We start from the raw sequence: 23264 nt of genomic DNA, 5'->3' as shown, positions 1-23264 counted from the left end.
CTTGGGGCAGGGAGAGAAACCATCACAGGAGTGCTCAAGTATTTTCACAGGGTGGAGTTGATTGCACAGAACTTTCATTTTTAGCAATCAGTTATTCTTTTAGATCCATTCCTTCTTTCACTGCATTTTTGGATTTTTAAAAAAAAATCTTTCCTGACTTACTCTCAAATCTAACACAAAAGAAAGCAAAGTATATCACATTTCTAATAACTCTATTTAATGTTTATTCCCTTTGTATGATTTACAGAGTTTAAAGTGTTTTGCTGTTGATTTCAGGGGTGGTGGATGGGTGTAGCATTTACATCCTCTAAAAAAATTCTTTTGCCCAGGATTTTTCTCCTGGGAAGCCGAGAGGCCTCAGAGAAAAAGAAGACAATTCTTATCTCATTTGCTTTCTTCTCTCTAAAATGTGTTTAAGAAAATTTATTACCCGAATAGGATGTACATGTACCAAATTAGATTCTGGTGTGAGTTGTTTTGACTCTTTGGCCAGTTGGGGCCAAGCTGTGTTGGGACTCTGGAATCATGAGTTTTCATTATTATCTTTTTAGCATTCAGTAAGTATATTTCTGTATCCTTTAGTATAGTTAGTGTAGTATTCATTAATGTAATTTAGTATAATAAAGTACTAAATTAGCCTTTTGAGAACATAGAATCAGATGCATCATTCCTGCCTTTCTCAGGGCATCCCTGTAAATAGAGTAAACGGGAAGAGGGAAGCAAAGATGTGGGATCTTTAGAAAGCCCTTCCTTTTCTTCCAAGTTTTCACTGCTGCTACCATACCAGCTCAGGAAAGGAACACATCTCTCTCTTGCTGTAATCTGAATGTGAATCTGAGTTTCCTAAGGAAGATCAAATATCTCCCATCCAAGCACAAATAAAGAAAGGCAAGTTGAGGGAATAGTGCCATTTGACATTGTCAGAAGTAACGTGTAACCTACTGCTGAGCGTGTTGCAGTCTTACCTGTGTCAACACCCAGAGAGTTTGTCTATTCTAGTCCCATCCAGAGACCTCAATCCTTCCTTTCAGACAGCAGCAGCTGAAATGCTCAGCTGCAGAGAGAGAGCTGTGCTCTGGCAGCCCTGACCCCAGGCAGTACGTTTACAGGGGGGATTAACTGTGATTGTCGGGCTGCAGATGCTGCAAAAAGGGACCTGGGCAGGGCTCCAGCCCCTCTTCCACCTGGGCATTGCTCCAGGCCCTCTTCCAGCCTGGATGAGAGCGGAAAAGGAGCAACAAAAGGAGGGAGCAGAGGCTGACCCCAGAGCCTGTGTGTTATTTGATACAGCACACATGGCTGCAGAGGCTGCAGGCTGCCTCTTCTTGTTCTCCACACTTGGTTAGGGACAATCCCACTGCTCCTGGGTGGGATGGATGGCTCCATCCTTTGGCTCTGGTGCTTTTACAGCACTTGTGATCACAATAAATTACCTGCACTGGCGTGAAGAATAACCTGCTGAGGACAGTCACAGTGCAGAAAAGCTCAGCACCACATGAACAAGGAATTGAAGAGCATATATTAGAGATTTTATTTGACAGGCTAATGCACCATAAAGTTTTGCTGGTCTTAAAGAGAGAGGTTCAGAGATGCTCTTGTAGAGGAGAACTCTGCTGGGGTCTGGTAGCTCCTCATTACAGTGTTCTCACAGGACCAAGAGAGAGGAAGTTGCAGGAAAAACATGCAAGATTCTTTTGAATAAAACACCTTCCCCCCCCCCGCCCCTTTCCTTTGGAAACATCTTATACTAGTACCAATTAAAAGCTTTTTCTATTTTTATTAGGGTTTGGTATTTATTTTATTTTGCTAAAGAAATCTATTCTAAACCTAAATATTGTGCACTAATAGCAACTTGTTTCTAGTTAAAAAGGCAAAAAAATAAAACCCTAAAGCCAAACCCAAATAAACTTTAAAATTATGTGTTAGAGGAAAGATATTTTCTCTGACCAAGTCTAGTGAATAACTGATCTGGAATAAACCCCAGTCCTGCTCTGCCCTCACCATCATAGAGCTGTTGTTATAGCTGTGCACTGGACATGCCAGGCACCATAACTTGAGCAGGTTTTATTATCTTTCCCCCAGGCAGGTACGAACATTGCATGTTTGTACTCTATACTTCATTGAACCTGGAAATCAATTAGAAAGTTCAGACAATGCAGTAGTTTTTATTTTCTCATGTTTTGAAACAAAATCCCTTTGTAATGCCTGAAACACATCTTCAAATGATTTTTCCTGTCCTGTTTACCTTCCAAGGGCCATAATATACCATTGATTATTTTTTTCTTTCCTTTCTTTTAAAATTAGAGTTTCCTACTGAAATCAATGGGGAGTTTGCTCCAAAATCAATAGGGCATTATGGCCCTGAAACTTAAGACAATGTTGGCTCCTTAATCATATCAGGAAATGTGATTAGGATGCCACAAACAAACCACTAATCCACAGATACAGGCACAGCTGCTAAATTAGGAGCAACCATCTTTACCAGAGCATAGGTCCATTTAACTTCAGTGGGATCTTTGAGAAAAAGCAATAGAATCAAGAAAAAAATGTCATCAGATTTATGAACCAAACTCCTGTTGCTGAGCTCTGATAACTCTTCAAGAGCAGGTTGGTGTTTTATTACACAAGCAACTGATTTTGTGGTTCGAAACTCTTATGGACCTTGGGGAGTGGGAAAGCAAGAAACAAATGATGTTCAGAACATTAAACTGCCTGTTCCCAAATGAACAGGCTGAACTGATGAAAAAAATCTCTCTCCAAAGACCTTTTGGGCTGACTGGACTTTGTAGGGCAGGAATTTACAGAATTATTGTTGTGGAAACAAGTGGAAGTACAGATTGCTTCTCCAAAATTCCTTGTAGTCATGAAGGGTTGCATTTGGAATGTTTTGTATCTAATATTTCTTATCATCTTTTTCGGTCCTTTTGAGATCTACAGCTCTGGTTGTTGATATTGTGTCGGAGTCTCCCCTTAGTTTTTAATAGAACTCTGCGCCCACTCAAGGGACAGAAGGTACGGGGACCCTGTGTAAGAATTTTTCTTCACCAGTCCCATGTTTGGATAGATTTTTCACAATTCAAATTTTGCATATGCATATTTTTGGCAACTGAGTAGCAATAAAGCTCTAAATTATAGAATTGTAAGCAGTATGGTGAGGACAGCGTTGGCAATATTTAAATAAAAATGTAGAAACTGAAGACTGGGTTTCCCATTTAAAATGGTGCAATAAATTTATTCACAGTATTAAAGATACTTCTGAGCAAGTTACTCTCAAGAGAAAATGTAGGAAGAAACTATCTGTGTATGGTTGCTCTAAAGGAGGTGGTGCTTCTGGTATCTTCTGTGTCAAGGCTTAAGGTTAGAGAGCTGGTCATGGAATGAGCTTGGGTTTTTTGGAATTACTCCTCTTGAGCAATTCACTTCATCCCTAAAAGCGACTTTAAAGAGTTATCACATTTTTCAAAGGCTGAAAGAAGAACTGGGATCCAGATTATTAGTTCAGCTTGTGAGTCAAGAATGATTAATTTTCTAAAATCTGCTTATATTACTTTGCCAGTGAATACTGAGCAAAGCTTTTGTTTATCTTCCACACGTGGTCACTACTGCAAACAAACAAGTTTAATTTGCTTTGTAAGCTTATTACCAGAGGCACAGTGGAGAACAAGAGCTGAAAAGAACCTCTTGCCTCTGTGGTTTTATTAAGAACTGTTTTCTCCAGAGAACTTTCAGCCTGTCAGATTAGAAATGCAAAGAGACCTTTTACTGTAACAGCCTCACACTTATCCTCTTAGTAAAGTTTGCTTTTGTGATAATTACATTTTACCATCTACAGTTGTTTACTAAATGAACAGCTTTTCTCTGCTGCTTCCAGCCCTGACACTTTTCCTCTGATAATTTGTGGTTACAATGAAATATTTAGAAATATGTGTTTGCCTTCTGTTTGTTGTCTTCCTCGTTTTGCTTAGATAGCAAGTGATTTTGGTTGTGGTTCTGGTGATTATGGACCACAGGAGTTGTTTGGTATTTATGCCTGAGGTAACACAGCATTAATGCTGCTGTTTGCACAGAGAGGGAAAAATGCAGGCTCATCTTTTCTCCCTGTTAAGAGAAGAGGAACCATTCTGTGTTAAGGAGGGAGCTCCCAACTCTCAGAATGCCCTGAAGATGCAGAATTTGAGGACAGCATCCTCTGCAATGCAAACAGGTTTTCTTATAGGAAATATTTTGTGTGCAAATGTTTTCATGGTATCTCCCTACAAAAACGTTTCTCTTTTTTCAACTTTGTGGGAAATAATGAGCCTTCGCTTGCATGAAAAACTATTACTGTGTATTAAACCATGGTGCTTACTAATACTGATAATTTTGGAAAAAACAACCCAAACTACTTCATATCTTCTTTGAACAAAGAAGATAAAACTTTGAATAGGTCATAGAATCATAGGATATGTTCAGTTGGAAGGGACCCATCAGGACCATCAAGTCCAGCTCCTGACCCTGTGCAGAACACCCCAGGAACCACCAGTCAAGGTAAACAGACATCTCTATATAAAGTACAAACAAATATTTTCTCTTTTTAATTCCATTTATATTTATTTAATGTTAAAGCAGGTTTGTTTTTTTTTTTTTTTGCATTCCAGTGGATTCCAACACTTATTTTTTTATGATCACTTTACATCAAAAAATTTCTATTATAAAAAACCTTGATGCAAACCCACTTGCATTTATAAATCAGGATGTCTTGCATTTCAAATACTTGAGTGTGAATGAAACCCCTGCCCTAAGCCTCTGATTTTTGTGAATACTTGTGAATGTCACCAGAATTTCTGCTCTCTGTCACTTATTTCTGATCAGTTCTGAAAGAAGCTACCCAGAAAGAGCTGACAGAGGACAGATTTAAAGGAAAAACACCAGTCTTGGATGATTAAAAGTAAAGCTGGGATCTGAAACTCTTAAAATATATGTTTTCCTACCTGCAATTCAAAGGCAAACTTTCAATTCCCTAGAAACCTGGACCATCAGCAATATACAGTATTGAGTGAAATCTAAAATGTTTGCTGTATTGTCCCTGTGATTTGGAGCTTTGCTGTTTCTGAAAATGCAAGTCAGCATTGTGGACAAAATTCAGATTGCTTTAGAAACTTGTATGCTGAATGAATTTGAGTGTGATGCTAATCAGGAAATATCTCAGTACAGGTTGAGATCTTTAGACATTCAACTATAAGAAAGCCCTAGCTTTCTTAGGAATAGGGGGAAATATTTTTTGTAGTGGTGACATGTCTAATTGCTAAGGCTCTTGTCATCCATGGCACAGGCTTTGCTAGAAAGTGCATTAATAATTCAACAGTGCTGGTGGTTGGACAAGACATGGTTCTTCATTGCATACTTCATGCATTCTTCTCCCTCACACTCCCTTTCTCCCCCTGTCTTCCCAAAGATCTCAGTATAAATTCACCAGGAAGGGTCCATCAACCTTGCTGGACTCCCTGGGATGGGTTCCAAGCCCAGGAGCATTTGTCCTCTGCTGTCTTGGAGAGGTGGGAGCTCACACAGGGGACAGCAAAGCCCCTGTGGCTGTGGCATCTGCAGCAAAGCCTGCAGACAGGGCTGCAAGGTTGAGAGCCTAAAATACAAATGCTTTTCCATTTTCACAAGCTTATCAGGCAATTGTACCATTGTGACCGTGTTCGCAGGGGTCTGAGGATGAGGGAAGAGATGAGGATCTGACTCCATGTTTCAGAAGGCTTGATTTATTATTTTATGATCTATGTTACATTAAAACTATACTATAAAAAGAATAGAAGAAAGGGTTTCATCAGAAGACTAGCTAAGGATAGAAAAAGAAGGAATGGTAACCAAGGTTTGTGGCTCAGGCTGTCTGTCTGAGCCAGCTGACTGTGATTGGCCATTAATTACAAACATCCAGCATGGGCCAATCCCAGATGCTCCTGTTGCATTCCACAGCAGCAGATAATTTTGTTCCTGAGGCCTCTCAGCTTCTCAGGAGGAAAAATCCTAAGGAAAGGATTTTTCATAAAAGATGGCTGTGACATTCCGTTTTCCATGCTGTCTCGGTGTAGACTAACGTGTTCATTTCCCCCAGTCTCAAAAAAGTCACAAATACTCTTATTAAAGATGGAAGGTCTGTGCTTGAATCTAGCTGAGTGTAAATAGGGAGTCAGGGGTCTTAGCAAGCCAGTACGCACACACACTTTTTCTTTCTATTTGTAATACAAAGTAGCTGGATGCATTTAAGTGTTAGCAGTTTAAGCTCCCAGATTGTGACACGTTCTGGACTAAAACAAGAAATATTTTGTTTCTTGTGGCCACTCTGCATATTGAGACCACTGCATCAAACAAGAACATACCTGAAATCTGCATTAAAATCACATTAACAATGTACTGAACAAGAAACCTGGGGAATTCAGAGACAAGGCAGTCCCTAATCCCCCCTCCATCTGTAAGATTCTCAGCTGTCACAAATCAGGAATTCAGGCACAGCAGTGCTGCTTAAATGCTGCTGTTAGAGGCTGACAGCAGAGTATCTGTAAGCACAGGCAGTGTGGAGCAATTTTCTTGCTTTCTAAAAAAGCATTTGAACATTTTGCACTTGCTCAGATAGTGCTGAACTTCCAGTTCATCTATGAAAATAAAAATTCTGAACTATTTTACACGGCAACTGATATTTTTACACTGATAAAGGCTGCAGTCCTGTAAGTTAGTGCAGATAACCTCCACCCTGAAAGAGCTTAGAGTCTAAACAGACAAAATGAATAAAAGGCAAGAAGTGTATTGTTATTCTTCCCATTTTAGAGAAGGGGGAACCAAAGCACTGAAAGGTTAAGTGGCTTGTCTCTGGTCACACAGAGAGCCCGTGGCAGGGCTGTGAATTAAATGCCTCCTCTTGTAAGAACGGCGCTGTCTCCTTAGGAAATATGAATAGCAGAAAGGAGAGGAGCTGCCTAGCACAAATTTACTGTGTGGCACTTGAATAACCTGGCAGGTAGGACTGGAGCTGAAATAATGAACCCATAGCTGCGAGTGGACAAAAATGTATTATAGCAGTGAAGGATGTAAGAAACCGGGAAATTTCTTCTCCCTCTCTAAAACCCTTTTCCTTAAGGCAACAAAATACATGTATTTGCTCTGTCAGTCCCTCCACCCTTCCACTTGTGGCTGATCCTCACAGAAAGGGCAGCATTTTATGGATTTTCTATGGATTCCTACCCCCATTACCAGAACTTGCCTCCTCAGCAGGGGCAGGAGCCTGTGATTTAGGTCCGGAAATTCTGCACTGATGGCTCTGTGGCACTGAGAACACCAAGGTCTGCCCCCTGCCCTGCCTACGGGTCCAATAAGCAGGGTAGATCCATGAGCTGGGCTGGGTGGAACAGGGATGCCCACAGGCATGAGGGAACATGGCAGAACGGCAGGAATTCCTTGCAGCAGGGCATAGGACACCATGAGTCATCTGGCACAGAAAGCCACTTCATGGTGATGAACTGTGGTCCATTGGTGAAGAGGAACAATCTGAGATAATTTTAATATGTTCCTCACTGGATTCATTATGATTATTTTCTAATTTGTTCTAGGTTTTTTAAAATTTTTTTTTCCCTTCCTCTGTTGTCATAGGCTGTTCAAGTTGTGCTTCTGACTGCCTTCACTTTACACAAGTATAAATTCACAGCTTGACATTGAGGCTCATACTTGGTAGGCTGTGGTTTTGTTATTTCAGAGTTTTCCAGCAAGGGAAGAAGGCCTAATTTCAACAATTGTCAAAGCTATTTGAGCTGTACAAAACAAATGTCTGACCAGTAATTAGCTAGGCTTTGAAAACAGGTAGTCTGATTAGTTTGTATAAAGCAAGCATAACAAGCCAAGATTATTCCAAAATATCTAATTGAACTTAAGGTCATTTAAACTTAAGCAGCTTTTCTAACTTCCTGTAAAAATCTTCACCCACAGCATTTAATGATGAATAATATAAGAAACAAATAATATTAAAAAATACTTTTGAAGTTTGTAGACTAACCTAATTCTTATGCAAACAAAGTGTTTTCCAGTGAATATTTCAAAGATGCAGCCTTGAACTTTTTGATTATTTATAAGGCATTTTTTCCCTTTCCCTTTTATTTCTGTAGGTCGTATGTTTTACATTATGTATGGGCTTCTTACACAATGTTCTTTCATGTAATTTTCACAAAATGCATTATATTTAATGCAGACAGGTCTGTGTAGCTCCAGATAACTCAACATACCTAGCAGGATATGAACTTTCCAACAATCATTTCATTGTCAAAATCCTTTTCAGGTTGAGGTTCTTCCCTAGAAATGACAAAGGGCAGGTATTTCAGCTCCTGATAGTGACTTGTAGACATATTTTAAAGATATAAATTTGAGGACTCCTATGTTTGTGTGGAAACAAAACAGAGCACACACCTTCATTAGTAAAGAAATTTGAAAATTTAATTATATGGTCTTTAATTAATCATATCTTCTGGACACAGATAAAGAGCAGTCCTCAGTATCTTCCTACAGAGAAATGTGCTATTTTCTTCTGTAATTCTAGTTGTGAAAATGTTTGTTTGCCTGCACATTTGTTGCCAGGCTGTGTTCATACTAAGAGAAAGAAATGAGAGAAGAAAAGAAGTTGGTATTTATTCAGAAAGGTGGCTGGACAGGGATAGCTTGAAAAACAAATTTTCCTTACCAATAAAATGTTAAGGAATGAGGATCTGGATAATTTAATGCTTTATCTTTTTTCTTCTCTAGCTAAACTAAGAAAATAATTCAATAGAAAATGAGATATGAAATTGCTCTTCTGCTTCTAGTGGTGTGAAAAGAGAAAAAAAATGGACATAGACGGTCTCTTTCAAAAAGCAATCTACAAGTCAAAAAAAACATTATTCAAGTTGTCTGATGAACAAACATCAACTTAAGTTCCTGGATCCAAAGTGGAGGACCCAAGCTTTTCCTTGTCTCCTGTGTGGGAGCATGAAGTCAGGATGCATTTCTCTGCTCTGACACGAGCTGTTCTTTACTGTACCATTTATTATGCAGAGAACCACTCAGAGATGGGGAAATGTTATTCTGTTTCACAGTAAAAGATCAACTCAAACATCCCTCTACCTTCTCTGTGAACTGCTCTTTGCTCCTTCGGTGTCCTGGAGTTCATTGCTTGTTTTCAGCTCCTGCAGGAAAGGATTTTCAGGACTGTGAGTGAAGGACAGTGGGATTGCACTGTGCTCCTTGTTCCACAAATGGAAATAGCTGCTTCTCACTGTACTTCACCTACTTCACTTCTGTTAGTGAAGAAAAAACCCTCCTAATATTTAATTATTGGGATTTTCCATTTTTTAATTTGTGAGAATCACACAAAACCTCCATTTCTAAGCTTTTTTGAGTGCTTGCTCTGACTTCTGTTTATTTGATCCTGGGCTAAAGGGATGTTTTGAAAACTGATTTGTGGAAGATGCTTCCTGTGTTTTATATAATTAACTCTGGATGGCATAGCCTGAATCTTTAAATTGGATTACTAATTCCACATCTGAGCAAGAGAGTCAGCCCTGTTTTTACATGTGTGCCTAAGTAGAGACAGACAGATGTTCCTGGTAAAAAAATGCACATTGCTCTTTCCTCCAGTTTTGTTTCTGGCTGTCCACTTCTGAAAATAAAAAACATTTTTAAAGTTTGAAGAAAGCCATACCATTGCACAGTGCAGATGAAATTTATTGTTGTATACTTTGTGATGATCTGTGATCAAAAAGCTGAACTCACTGTTGTTTAATGTGGTTATAAGCATGCAGAGAGCTATTTCATGAGAACTATTTCTTTCCTCTTCTGTTTCCCCCTACCCTGTACAGAATTCCTGCTGGGCAGAATTTGCATCTGAGACCTGTATGTTCAGATTTTTGCTCTGAACTGGGTAGGGGTAAAAAGGGTTTAGATCCTGGATCTAAACTCTGCAGTGAGCTCTGGTCACAGGTCATCTTGGACATGGCACGTTTCTCTGCGAAATTCTTGTTCTGTGTTTTCCATTAGAAAGTGCTCTCTTAGAAAGTAACAACTCAAAGGAAAAGCAAGAAACTCTTCCTCTGCATCCCAGGCAGCTCTGCTCTGTAACAATCCTTGGAAATGGTAATGGAAAGGATGACCTGACAGCCCAGGAAGGACAAGGTAAGAATCAAAATAATGCAAGAATGCTGTCCCATTTAAGTTCTGTATATCTTGATTATTGTGTCTGACTCTGAGACATGCCTAGCATTTCTGCTAATGTTCAAGGAAATGCTTTTCCTGATTTAATTAATCTTATACTTTTAACTATGTCCATCAGATAAGTAGTTTATGTGAGTGAAACTACCTCAGAGAGAGAATTTTTGGGCATTTTTTCCTTGGTTTTGCTGCATAAAATCTAGGCTAAAGAGAAAGGAAGTAATTTAACCTTCCTCCAGTAATGCATAGGGCCTTATGTAAAATAATGCATATAACTTTATTTTAGCTGCAGCTACTTTCTACTTTTTGCTTTTGAGAGGTGATTGAAAAAATCTCAGCCTCCATCTACAGAAGCAATTTCTAGCTGGCTCTGATAGTGCAAGCAGATCTACTCAGAATGCTCTTTCCATGTTTTGGGCATTTCACCCACTTTCTGGGCATCTTCAGTGAAGATGGGTAAAGTTGGACCTGTTCTTTTCCCATTGTCATCTTCTGTGTGTGGAGTTCAAATGCTCGCTTTGATACAACGTCCAAAAACTTTGCAACTCAGGACACCTGAAATCTCAATCGTCATTCTGATATATTAAAAAATATGGATGTGCATTTTAAATTGGTTGTTTTGTTGTTACATTTTACCAATTAGGGATGTTTTTTTCCAGTCACACTGGTGAATTTAATGTAACTGATGGTTTACTAATTGCTGGCATTAAACCTCACCAAAGAAGTTGTCTTTTACTCACAAGAGTAATGCTGTTGAAATTATGAAATTATTTCCAGTTTGGGACCCTAGAAAATAGATTTTTGTAGCGTTGGGGATCTTTATGCACCTCAGTCTTACCTCTTTGGATAATCTTTTATTCATTCAAGCATGATTGTTCTATGTGGAACTTAATTTCTGAAGTCATGATTATGAGCACACTGATTCAGGTATTTGTCTCACCTCAGGACAATCTCATCATTATTGGAAGGGATAAATATGTAGGGTTCTCCTAGCTTTGTAATTTTTCTATTAGATTTAGGCTTGCCTTTTTAATCTCTTTTCCTCAGCAACCTCATTGTTTTTACGAACAAAAAAAATTGCCAGAGACTCAGAAAATAATTCCTTAATGCCTTTGTGAAATGCTCCTGGATGATGGCAGAAATGAGATAAGAAAGATATCAAATTGGCTGTATTTGATAAGAAATAAGTATATGAAAATAAGTCCTAGTCCTACATCCTTGTTTTCCAACAGGACCTGGCACTCCACCTGCTTCCTGAGGGACAGAAGAGGCACCATAAAATGGAGAGAAATTATGAAATCAAGCACTAACTGGATTTTGGAAATTGTAGATATGTTGTATCTCTATGCAGGAGAGCAGAAGGTCATTTCCAATTCAGATCCCCTTCTACAACTTGCCAAGCTTTTCTGTCAGTATTTGGTAATTTGTGTGTTAAGTTCTCTATTTTCAGATAAATTTTCACTTAAATATTCAATACAGCATTTAGTAATAAAGTACTGTATGGTTCTGTGCAAGGTAACACTCATTTTCCAATGTCAAATTGTTTACTCACATTTTCATTTTTGTAACAAAATTTCTAATTTGATAGTCAGATGATAGTCTTAAGGTAAGATCTCGAAACTTTGCTCCTACCCTCTCATTTCACATATCCAGGCAAAGTTTCCTACAAATTTATTCCATGCAAAGAGTGACAAAATAGCTTTCTCAATTTATCTTTCCTTCCCTTGCAGGATTTGCCCCTGCCTGGGTCCTCTCAGCTGTGTTTCCGTTCCAGATTTTCTAAAATTTATCTTCAATAACTGGTAATCTACTTTTCCAAATGATTTCTAAGCCTTTTAGTCTTGTTTCCAGCCAAAGCTCTGTTCCCTGAACTTTTAATTGCCTCTGATGTTGTCATTCACATTTGTCCTTAGATTTGCACTTTCCCTGGCTTTCTTGACTCTGTTCTCAACAGATTTTCCTCTGACTTTTTCAATGTATAAACAGAATTATTCTCTGCATCTTTCTTCTTGATATTATATTTTACAAAAATTATAAGCAAGAACAAAACCCAAAAACTTATGCAAGAATAAAATTAATATGTTCACCGGCTGTAGAGATGCAAGTGGATTAGTTTTAGGTAAGAACTATAAGTATTTTTAAAACATTATTTAAAAATAGCAATGTGTAGAAAAGTGAAGAACTACAGTAAAAGGCTTTCCCTGATTGTAATAAAGAGTACAACTGCCTAGGGAATGTTAGTGTCATACACATGGTAAATTACATCTACATTGTTTTAAATTGGTTTTAGAATTAGTCTGAAACCACAGAGTACTCCCACTGTGCCATGTGCTGTACAGCTAATCAGAAGAGGAATATGTTGGAATGACTAAGCAGAACATTGTAAAAAAAATTAAATAGTGCCTTAAAAAGAAAAAAGAATGGCAAGATTTGGCTTTTCCGAGAAGATTCTCAGAGTGTCAACAGCCTGCAGAGGGTTTTGCTGGTGCCAGATGAGTGTGGGCAGTCACCAGGCTGCAGGCTGTCAGTGCTCAGTTTGTTTCTTGCTCTCTCAGCCTCACCTCAGGCTGGCATGAGGTGGTTTTGGTTCTCCCCACCTCCACATCACTATTGCACTGCAGTCCTTAGGCAGGATGAGCCACAGGAATGAGGTAACTGAAGTGATGGGGCTTTGAGCAGTAAGGGAAATCTAACAAGGGGTCTAATCCTGCTACCCCCTTCTTGCTTTTTTCAGCTGCTTCTCAAAGCTTATTTTTCTTGTCTCAAAGCTTATTTTTCTTGTCTCCTCCCTGCTGTTGGACCTTAGGTAATATTTTCTGCAAACATTTAATTCCCTCTTCCTCTCATCTAATGAAAACATCTGCATGTTTTCCTCAAGCTCACCTCTGTCCCCACCTCTGGCACCTGCGTTCAGGGAGGCACCAGGAAAGCTCAGTAGTGTGGGATCTCAGCACCTCAGGACTGAGGTGCCAAGTCACCGAGACCACCCTTGGGGGGCTCGGGAGTCCTGGAATGTTGCCAGAAGTGTCTGGTGGCTGGACTTTGTTCCTACACAGGAGACGACACCTGTATGAGGATAGGAGGATTTCACCGGGGTGAATGGTGAAGGGATTAGTTAATTAGAGAGTGAGACACAGGGTTTAGGATTTATGTACAGGGGGGTTTAGAGAAGTAAGATGGAGGAATTGGGGCGTGTCCTGTCCTTCTTCTTCTTCTTCTTCTTCTCCTCCATCTTCTGTGTGATGGTGGCACTTTGGGATTGGTCATTACTGAAAGTGCACCGGACAATAAGAATAAAAAGGATTGGGGAAAAATGATAAATATTGTACACGTAACTATGGGTATAAAGATAGGTGACTGTCCGGAGGGCAGGACAGTGTGCTCATGGCTGGCTGCTGAGCAGACCTCTGTCGGGCCGAAAGAAAATCTTTTAGATAAACATTTAATAAACATAAAGACCGAAAGAAGAACTGAAGCCTCTTCTCGTCCTTTGATACACAGGCTGCCCCAAGGCCACTCCGGCCCTTCCAGGCCCTCCAAACAGCCAAAAACCGGACACAGTAGGAACAGAAGGTAGTCAGGCCCCCACAGTATTTGACTAGAGAAGCTTCTGGACAATATCTCAGTCTCACAGATTCTCCTCCTTTAGCACTTCTGAGAAAGATTTCCACGCAGGATTTTATATCCAGCTCACTGAGCCTCTCATCTCTCTTAGCTACAGCAACATCCCTCACTCTGGCCTTGACAAATAGTGTTCTGTTCCACTTGTAGCTGTGGTGGATAGTACTGAAAAGATCAGTTTCTTTCATTATCCTCTTCTGGCATCTTTCCTTTTCCTGTGCCGCATCAGAAATAACTGCTTGTGCCTTCCAGGCCCTTTAGAGTCCAACCCCATCATAGCTGTTACCACTCACTCACTGTCAGGATGCTGCCTCTTGCTTTTGATCAGCCTATTACAGCAGCCTCCACTGCCTGCTTGTTAAATTTTTAAACAGCCACTTGTGTATGTACTCCTGAGCTGCCTGTCATGCTTGGAGGAGCTTCTCCATCCAGAAACTTAAACTAAACAGACACTTTCCCTCCTACAGTTTCTAAACTGCGAGTTCAAAGCCCTAAATGTTGTTGTCCCTTGCCTGCTCTGCCCAGCATAAGTAGCTAGATCCCTGAAAAGGCTGAACCCACAGTGGTGGGGATTTAACACACAAACCCTTTAAAACAAACCCTGGAGGGATGGCACAGTGCCCCCAGGGCTCTGGGGCCATTCCCTTCGGCACTTTCTGATGCAGCAAGTAGAATTTTGTTATGGAAATTAAAGAAGATCAATTGTCTTCTGCTGGAACCAGAAGTTTCAGCCAGGTCTTGTGGCTCAGTCTGCTTCAGAAAACCTTTGTGGAGTAATGCAGGCCATGTTTTTCTGCCTTTTACCAAAAGAACCCAGATATGTTTCCTCTTTTACCTTCCACAGTACTACTACTAATTGACTTCTGCATCAGAGGTGTAGAAAAAAATACCTGAGCATGGCATAATGTTAACAACATCTGATGGAAGGGGCAGAGGCAGCTCCTCACACTACCTTTAAGAAAAATTCAATTGAAAAAGGAGGCTGGCTTGCTAAAGGCAGTTTTTCCTTGAAAATTTTCTATTTACTATTTAAAAAATTCATGAATAAACATTTCTGGCAGATCAGCACACAGTCTCAATTTTCAGTACTTATCCATTATGAACTAAAATAAAATGTGAAATATTTATTGAAGTAAATATCAAATTGGAAGAAAAATGCATGTATGGTTCTGCTTAAGTACAAAGAAACATTGTCTTCAGCCAGTAATAAACTTCCTTCAGGAGTGCACTGTGCGAAACTGTAGTTAAGGTTGGGATTTTCAGAGTTGCAAAGGAAAATTACATTTTCAAAATGGTGTAAGAAAGGTTCATAATTTGAAAGGGAATAATGTTCTTCATTAAACCCACCATAAAATATCTTGAGGGCTGAGAAGCTGTTGGAGGAATGGTTTTTTTTTTTAGTACTTAGAATTTATAGATGTGTGTGGAAGAGTTAGAGAGAATAACAGCGTGGGGTAAAGAGGAGGAAATCCTTTCAGTGCAGCAGAATTGTGGAACACTGAGAGTGGAGCACAGCCTCTAGGAAACCTAGGAAAGGAGGTAAAGCTGTCAAATAGGGTGCAGGAAAGGTTAAAGAAGCCAATAAATATTTCTGTTCTGGTTTGGAAAGAACCAGCATGATAACAATCACACCTGACAGTGGTGAGGACTACTTCTTGATCATTAAACTGGGAGATACTTAAATGACAACTGTCAGAACTAAAGGGTTTTTTGAATTTACAGGGTGAGATAACTTGCACCCAGGTATTTAAAGGGTTTGTTGGGATACTCCCTCAACCATGATGCTGATTTAAAAAAAGAAAAAAAAACAGAACGGGGAAGAAGTTCCAGAGGATTAAAGCAAACTCAATGCACAGATAATCCAGGTGAGTAAATGCATTGCTGTAAATTGAGTTGGTGACCTGCTAATTACCTCAGACCAAGCCTTAGACTTAGAACACAACCAGTAAAGAGAAGAATGATAAATAAATATACCCTGGTGGGACATGTTACAGACTGTTTAACTAGGGTAGAATGTAAATATGAAGGAGAAACCATTATAATTTGCTTGTTCTGTCTGAGTTTTCCCTTCACCAGTGATATTTATTATTTCTGGTAACAGAGCAAGCACACCATGGCAATTCTTTCCATGTCCCAGCCATGGGAAGTCCAGGTCAGAGTTCCCAGGTGTGTGCTCAGGGAGCAGCCAGGGCTGAGCACTGCTCTGTGGCATGGGGTGCAGTGGGATGTGCAAGACTTGAGAGCAATCACTGAAAACTCCCACTTTATTAAGTTTAGTAAACTCAGAGAGCAAAAATAATTACAAGTGCAGCCAATTTACATGATGAGAAAAGAAATCTCTCTCTCTCATACACATTTCCCACAGATGTGCACCTGTAACAAAATGTGCTTTTTCAAACTGGTAAGTAGCAGGCTAAATGTGTGCAGGAAAGACACAAGCACACCTACTGCTGGCAAAAGACCTTTTCCCAGCCCAGAGTTTGGGCACTGGAAAATCTGAGTCCCTTCAGGAATCCCTGGAGTATTTTCTAGCTCTGTTTCAGCTTTCTTGAGCATAGAACCCAATTAAGCCATAGGAATGATTGCGTGCTAACGTTTTGTAAAAAGCCTTTACTACACATTAGATTTTTATGATATGCCTACTCAGCACTCTGCATTTGAGTCATGATATGCTGCTAATAGCAATAGGAATTTCTACTTTTATTCTCAGAGCGGAGTTCTGGATGCCACAGCCTAAGAAAAGAAAGATAGAAAAGATAGAGAAAAGCAAGACTTGCAATAAAGCCAATAAAGGGGCTTTTCTTTTTTTTTCTTTTTTTTTTTTTTTTGTCTTGACATTGTCAGTGCATCATCTATAAAAAAAAAACCAGAACTATTTTTATGTCAGTAAAGCCTACAGCATGTGTCAGTAATGGATCAAGTATGAAAAGTAATTTTTAATAAGTGTGAATCAAAGAGGGATTAGAAAAGCTCAGGGGATTTGGAGATGAGACTTGAGTTCAGGGAATTCCACAGCTCAGGGGCATAACAGGTGAATGCTCTGCTACTCATGGATGAGAGACCTGGCAAGGGGGCTGATGAATTTGAGATTTATTATTAGAAAGTGAGTTCTGAGGGTATGTATCAATGGAGACCAATTTTGATAGGTATGAAAGGGATGATTCAGGCAGGTAATGAAAAACTCGGAACAAAATTTTAAAGTCAATTCATTGACTGATAGGAAGCAGGTATAAATCTGCCATGGCTGAAGTAATGCAATTGGATTTATTGCCATAAGCAAACATATGGGATGCAGCACACTGAACAACGGGGTCATTTGTGAATATTGTTCCTTACAGTGCGTGCCTATTACTGTAATCTAAAAGCCATAAAAATGGGGTTTAGAATGGGGCAGGCAGCACAGGGAGCAGCGGTAATGCCTGCCCTACACCTGCAGAGTGGAAATGTGTCACCTGAGTGAGTGCTTCTGAGAAAAGCTTTTAAGAAGTTAACAGCAAATGGACTGAGGAGCCACAGAAGGATACAAAGCTGAAAGTTGTGCAGGATTCATTAGATGTACACAACTGCCACCAGATGGGAAAACAGAATATGACAAACAGCACATAATGAAAGACAGGCAGGAAGGGGGAGGGTGAATTTGGGGGTTTGATTATAGAAAGCAGTGTCTTATGTGCCCATCACAGGGAATGCCTTCTACTTCCTTTGTGTGTGGAAATGTGCATGCCTTTCCCCCCCTTTCCTCCATCTCCCTCCCTCCCTTGCTTTTTCCTTCAGTGATTGATAGGCCACGGTTTGAAGAGAAACTTAGAGAGAAATCCATACTTAATGTTTTTTGGTTTTTTTTTTTGTGATAAATTATAAGCCAAGTAATCTTGAGAAAGAGAATTTTCTCACAGTGGGGGCCTACGAAGAATTTGGATATGGATCCTCCACAAAAGATTTTTGTACACTGTAGTAGGTAAGAACCAGATGACTGGGATCAATACTGAAACTGTATTGTTTAGAAATAGTGTTGAGAGTTATTACTCTTTGAGCAACCACTCAGAAAACATTTATCGAAAGCTCTCAAATTTACAATGTAAGTTCTTGTGGGGTTTTTTTTACCATTATTTTTGGCTTCATTTTTTTGTGTTTTCCGTAACTTAGAGAAATGGCCATTAAACGGTGATTTTTCTGTCTCTGGAGTGAATTCAAGACTGGAGAGTTACAGCTGCCTCCTTTTTGAAACCCTCTCTGTGACAGATTTGTGATCAAGGTGTTCAGCATTTCAAAGTAATGCAATATTTATTTCTGAGACTAACTCATCTGTGTTGTATAGAGAATCTAATATCCTTTATCCGTGAAGCCTCACACATCAGAATATTCCAATATTTTATTCTCAACTCTTCAAGGATTTTTTATTATTACAGCTTGGTGAACCTGGTGTTTAATGAAATCATAATCTAGCTTTGCAATGCAGTCTCTGCTTGTTCTGGAGCAGCTTTTGAGTCGAGTTGGGCTGGTTCATCTTTACCCTGGAGGCACAACACTGAGCTGTGCATGGCTGCAATTCTCCTGCCCTATCCTAGAGATATGGTTTGGTATCTCCTGATATCTGTGGTCTAAACTAGAGCTAACAAGGAAGGGAGGGCTTGAACTGATGATTTACTTTGTTATAGAAAAGATAATTCCTAGGATGACTTTCTCAGTTTGTATACATTAGCATGGTCTGGTTAATAAGTTAACCAAAGTCAGCATGTTCTTTTTTAATTCTTACTCAGGGTAAGCAATAATGTCCCCTATAAATGTTCTGGCTGACATTTAATTTCCATTACCATGCCATTTTGCTGCCCTGTTATGACCCACTCAAGATGGAAAAAACACTGATATCTTTCCAGTCATTTTAGATTTCTTGATGGCTTTGTAACTCTCAAGCAGAAAGGTTTTTGTGTCCTGAAGGTAAAATAAATTATTGCATAAGATCACTGTATTTTTCTGCTTATAGGGAAAAGAGAGACCACTGCTAAATAGCAGGTAAGACAGCCTCTAAACTTTCTGAATAGGGATGGCTTTTTTTATTTTTTGTAGTATTAAAAAACACTTATAAGGAAATTTATAAACACATTTAGTTGCTTAAATACAACTAATAACAGAGGAAGTTGGAAGTCTACACATTTTTGATAAAATACATTTAATGACCTATTTACTACTTCCACAACATCAGGAAAATGATAACAATATCATTTTCCTATAACAATATTTTGATTTGTCCAGTCCTTTTTGTTGACCTACATATGACTAGAAAAGCCAATTAATTCTCGATTAATATTTGCCAAGATGGTGGTTTTGATTATTTTTCCATTCTTTTTTTCAAGTTCCTTATTTTACCAAATAGATATAATTATTCATATATTTATATGATTTATCTCTCCAAAGACATTATTGTGCTGCTCAAGCACTGTTCAATAAAGAGGTTTTTCCATGAAAATTGGGAAACTTGCATTCCTTGTATTTCTTGTCACTCTCTGTGTGTGACTTATCTTGGCTAAGGCTTAGGATCCTTTCAGGAAAGCTTTGACACACTTTGGGGAGATATGGAGCTCATTAGGCTGTTGCTATTAAAGGTCCCATTTCTGACTCCTGATTATTTGTAGAATTCCAACAGATGGTGTGAACAACTGAAGCAACTTTTCTTCTTTCTGGAAAGCATAAAATGAAAGCCGACAAAAAGAAGAAACCATGCCCACATTTTGGGTAGGCATCACTGTGATTTCTTTGGTTTTGTATTCTATGGATACCTTCCTCTGGCCTATCTACGACAGCACATTCAAGGATAAGGACTTAGATTTGACTTGAGTATGAACTTATTACGATGCTTTACTTATAACTTATGGGTGACTCTCCCCACTTGCTCTCCAGATGTGTTACACCTGTAACCTGCGCCAGCATCTCACAGGGCCGCGTTCGCACCTTGGCTTCCTGTGAGAGAAGGTTTTCAGGGCTGCTAAACACCTACTCTTTTTCCTTTTTTCCTTTTTTCCTTTTTTTCCTTTTTTTTCCTTTTTCCCTTTTTTCCTTTTTTCCTTTCTTTTTCCCTTTTTCCTTTCTTTTTCCTTTTCCTTTTTTCCTTTTTTCCTTTTTTCCATTTTTTCTTTTTTCTTTTTTCCTTTTTCCTTTTTCCTTTTTATTCTTTTTCTTTTTTCTCTTTCTTTTTCATCTTCTCTTTCGTCTTCTCTCTATTTTTCTTTATCATCTTCTTTTTCTTTTTCATCTTTTTTTTCCTCTTCCTCTTTTCCTTTTCCATCTTCTTTTTCCTTTTCTTTTTCATCTTCTTTGTCCTTTTTGTCTTTTTTTCCTTTTCCTTTTCCTTTTCCTTTTCCTTTTCCTTTTCCTTTTCCTTTTCCTTTTCCTTTTCCTTTTCCTTTTCCTTTTCCTTTTTCCCTTTTCCCTTCTCTCTTTTCCCTTTCCCTTTCCCTTTCCCTTTCCCTTTCCCTTTTCTTGTTTTATCTTTTTTTCCTCTTCTTTTTCATCTTTTTTTTCCTCTTCTTTCTCGCCTTTTTTTTTCCTCTTCTTTTTCGTCTTCTTTTTCCTCTTCTTTTTCTTTTGTCTTCTTTTTCCTCTTCTTTTTTGCATCTTCTTTTTTGTCTTCTTTTTCTTTTTAGTTTTTTCTTTTTTTTCTCTTCTTTTTCTTCTTCTTTTTCTTCTTGTTTTTTCTCTTATTTTTTCCTCTTCCTTTTTTATTTCTTTTTCTATTCCTTTTTTCCATTTTTCTTTCTCTCTTTTTCCTCTTCTTTTTCCTCTTCTTTTTCCTCTTCTTTTTCTTTGGTCTTTTTTCCTCTTCTTTTTCTTTTGTCTTCTTTTTCCTCTTCTTTTTTGCATCTTCTTTTTTGTTGTCTTTTTATTTTTAGGTTTTTTTCTTCTTTTTTTTCTCTTCTTTTTCTTCTTATTTTTCTTGTTTTTTCTCTTATTTTTTCCTCTTCCTTTTTTATTTCTTTTTCTATTCCTTTTTTCCATTTCTCTCTCTCTTTTTCATCTTCTTTTTCATCTTCTTTTTCATCTTCTTTTTCATCTTCTTTTTCTTTTGTCTTTTTTCCTCTTCTTTTTCTTTTGTCTTCTTTTTCCTCTTCTTTTTCTTTTGTCTTCTTTTTCCTCTTCTTTTTCTTTTGTCTTCTTTTTCCTCTTCTTTTTTGCATCTTCTTTTTTGTTGTCTTTTTATTTTTAGGTTTTTTTCTTCTTTTTTTCTCTTCTTTTTCTTCTTATTTTTCTTGTTTTTTCTCTTATTTTTTCCTCTTCCTTTTTTATTTCTTTTTCTATTCCTTTTTCCATTTCTGTCTCTTTTTCATCTTCTTTTTCCTCTTCTTTTTCTTTTGTCTTTTTTCCTCTTCTTTTTCTTTTGTCTTCTTTTTCCTCTTCTTTTTCTTTTGTCTTCTTTTTCCTCTTCTTTTTTGCATCTTCTTTTTCTTTTGTCTTCTTTTTCTTTTGTCTTCTTTTTCCTCTTCTTTTTTGCATCTTCTTTTTTGTCTTCTTTTTCTTTTTAGGTTTTTTTCTTCTTTTTTTCTCTTCTTTTTCTTCTTCTTTTTCTTCTTGTTTTTTCTCTTATTTTTTCCTCTTCCTTTTTTATTTCTTTTTCTATTCCTTTTTTTCATTTCTCTTTCTTTCTTTTTCATCTTCTTTTTCTTCTTCTTTTTCCTCTTCTTTTTTGCATCTTCTTTTTTGTCTTCTTTTTCTTTTTAGGTTTTTTTCTTCTTTTTTTCTCTTCTTTTTCTTCTTCTTTTTCTTCTTGTTTTTTCTCTTATTTTTTCCTCTTCCTTTTTTATTTCTTTTTCTATTCCTTTTTTCCATTTTTCTTTCTCTTCTTTTTCCTCTTCTTTTTCCTCATCTTTTTCCTCATCTTTTTCCTCTTCTTTTTCCTCATCTTTTTCTTTTGTCTTCTTTTTCCTCTTCTTTTTTGCATCTTCTTTTTTGTTGTCTTTTTATTTTTAGGTTTTTTACTTCTTTTTTTTTCTCTTCTTTTTCTTCTTTTTTTTCTTGTTTTTTCTCTTATTTTTTCCTCTTCCTTTTTTATTTCTTTTTCTATTCCTTTTTTCCATTTCTCTCTCTCTTTTTCATCTTCTTTTTCATCTTTTTTTTCATCTTCTTTTTCATCTTCTTTTTCATCTTCTTTTTCATCTTCTTTTTCCTCTTCTTTTTCTTTTGTCTTCTTTTTCCTCTTCTTTTTTGCATCTTCGTTTTTGTCTTCTTTTTCTTTTTAGTTTTTTCTTTTTTTCCTCTCTTTTTCCTCTTCTTTTAATTTCTTTTCTCTTATTTTTTCCTCTTCCTTTTTTATTTCTTTTTCTATTCCTTTTTTCCATTTCTCTTTATCTCTTTTTCATCTTCTTTTTCATCTTCTTTTTCATCTTCTTTTTCATCTTCTTTTTCATCTTCATCTTCTTTTTCATCTTCTTTTTCTTTCTTGTCTTCTTTTGTGTTTTCTTTTTCTTTTTCATCTTCTTTTCCTTTTTTTTTTTTGTCTTATTTGTCATCTTCTTTTTCTTCCTTTTTCTTTAGTTTCCCATCTCTCCGCCAAGCGAGCAGAGCTGAGCAGTGTGAGCGCCCCTCCGCGCTGACCCGTTTGTATGGGCTGATTGCTGCTCCGCGCTGCCGGCGATGCTGAGCGCGGTGCCCGCATTCCCGGGGCTGCAGCACACTGAGCTGGCTCCGGCAGGAACTGCACACGCAGCCCCAGCCTCCCATCAGACACAAAACGATCAATCATTAATTAGTTATGCTATGAATTCATAGTTCCTGTGGCTTAGCGGTGAAGGTCAAATGCAAAAATTTGTTAAAGTGCCCCCAGTGAAAGGGCGCGATCAATTGTTGTCACATTTTAATTAGCATTCTTGTAGGCGGTTTTTTTCCCCGTTTTTTTCCTCAGTCCCCTTCCTCGGCATTCATATTAGACTAGAACATCTGCTTAACAGTGTTAGTTACGACCTTCAAAAAGAAGTGAGTGCATATTTATGTGTTTTTTCTTTCTTTTTATGATATATTATTACAGAAATTATTGTAGTAAACTTTTCAACCTTTTAGGAGATCCTTTTAATAGCATGAACCTTACTCTTAGGGTAATTATAGGCAGCAGTTTTCAGAAAAACAAAAGTCAACCAAAAAGCTACTTTACTGAAAAACAGTTAAAAAGACTGAGTTAAGGAAAACCTTGATTTAGACTATTTTTTTTAAAATTGTAATTATTAAGAAGTGGAATTCACTGTAAACATGTACAAAACAACAGTTAATGGAAGTTATCATCTACATTTCTGTGCTGGAGTTCCTAACTTGAGACAGTAAATTGCTTTACCCACAGTCTTACCATCAGTAGACTAATACCAGCCAGATTTTTGTCTGACTTCATGGCTGTGTTTAAACAGTGCAGGTTAGGAACTATTGAACTGTACCCTTAAATATATATGTGTGTG

Source organism: Zonotrichia leucophrys, chromosome 1 (assembly GCF_028769735.1).
Source record: "Zonotrichia leucophrys gambelii isolate GWCS_2022_RI chromosome 1, RI_Zleu_2.0, whole genome shotgun sequence".
Classification (NCBI taxonomy): domain Eukaryota; kingdom Metazoa; phylum Chordata; class Aves; order Passeriformes; family Passerellidae; genus Zonotrichia; species Zonotrichia leucophrys.
This window is presented reverse-complemented; position numbering follows the sequence as displayed.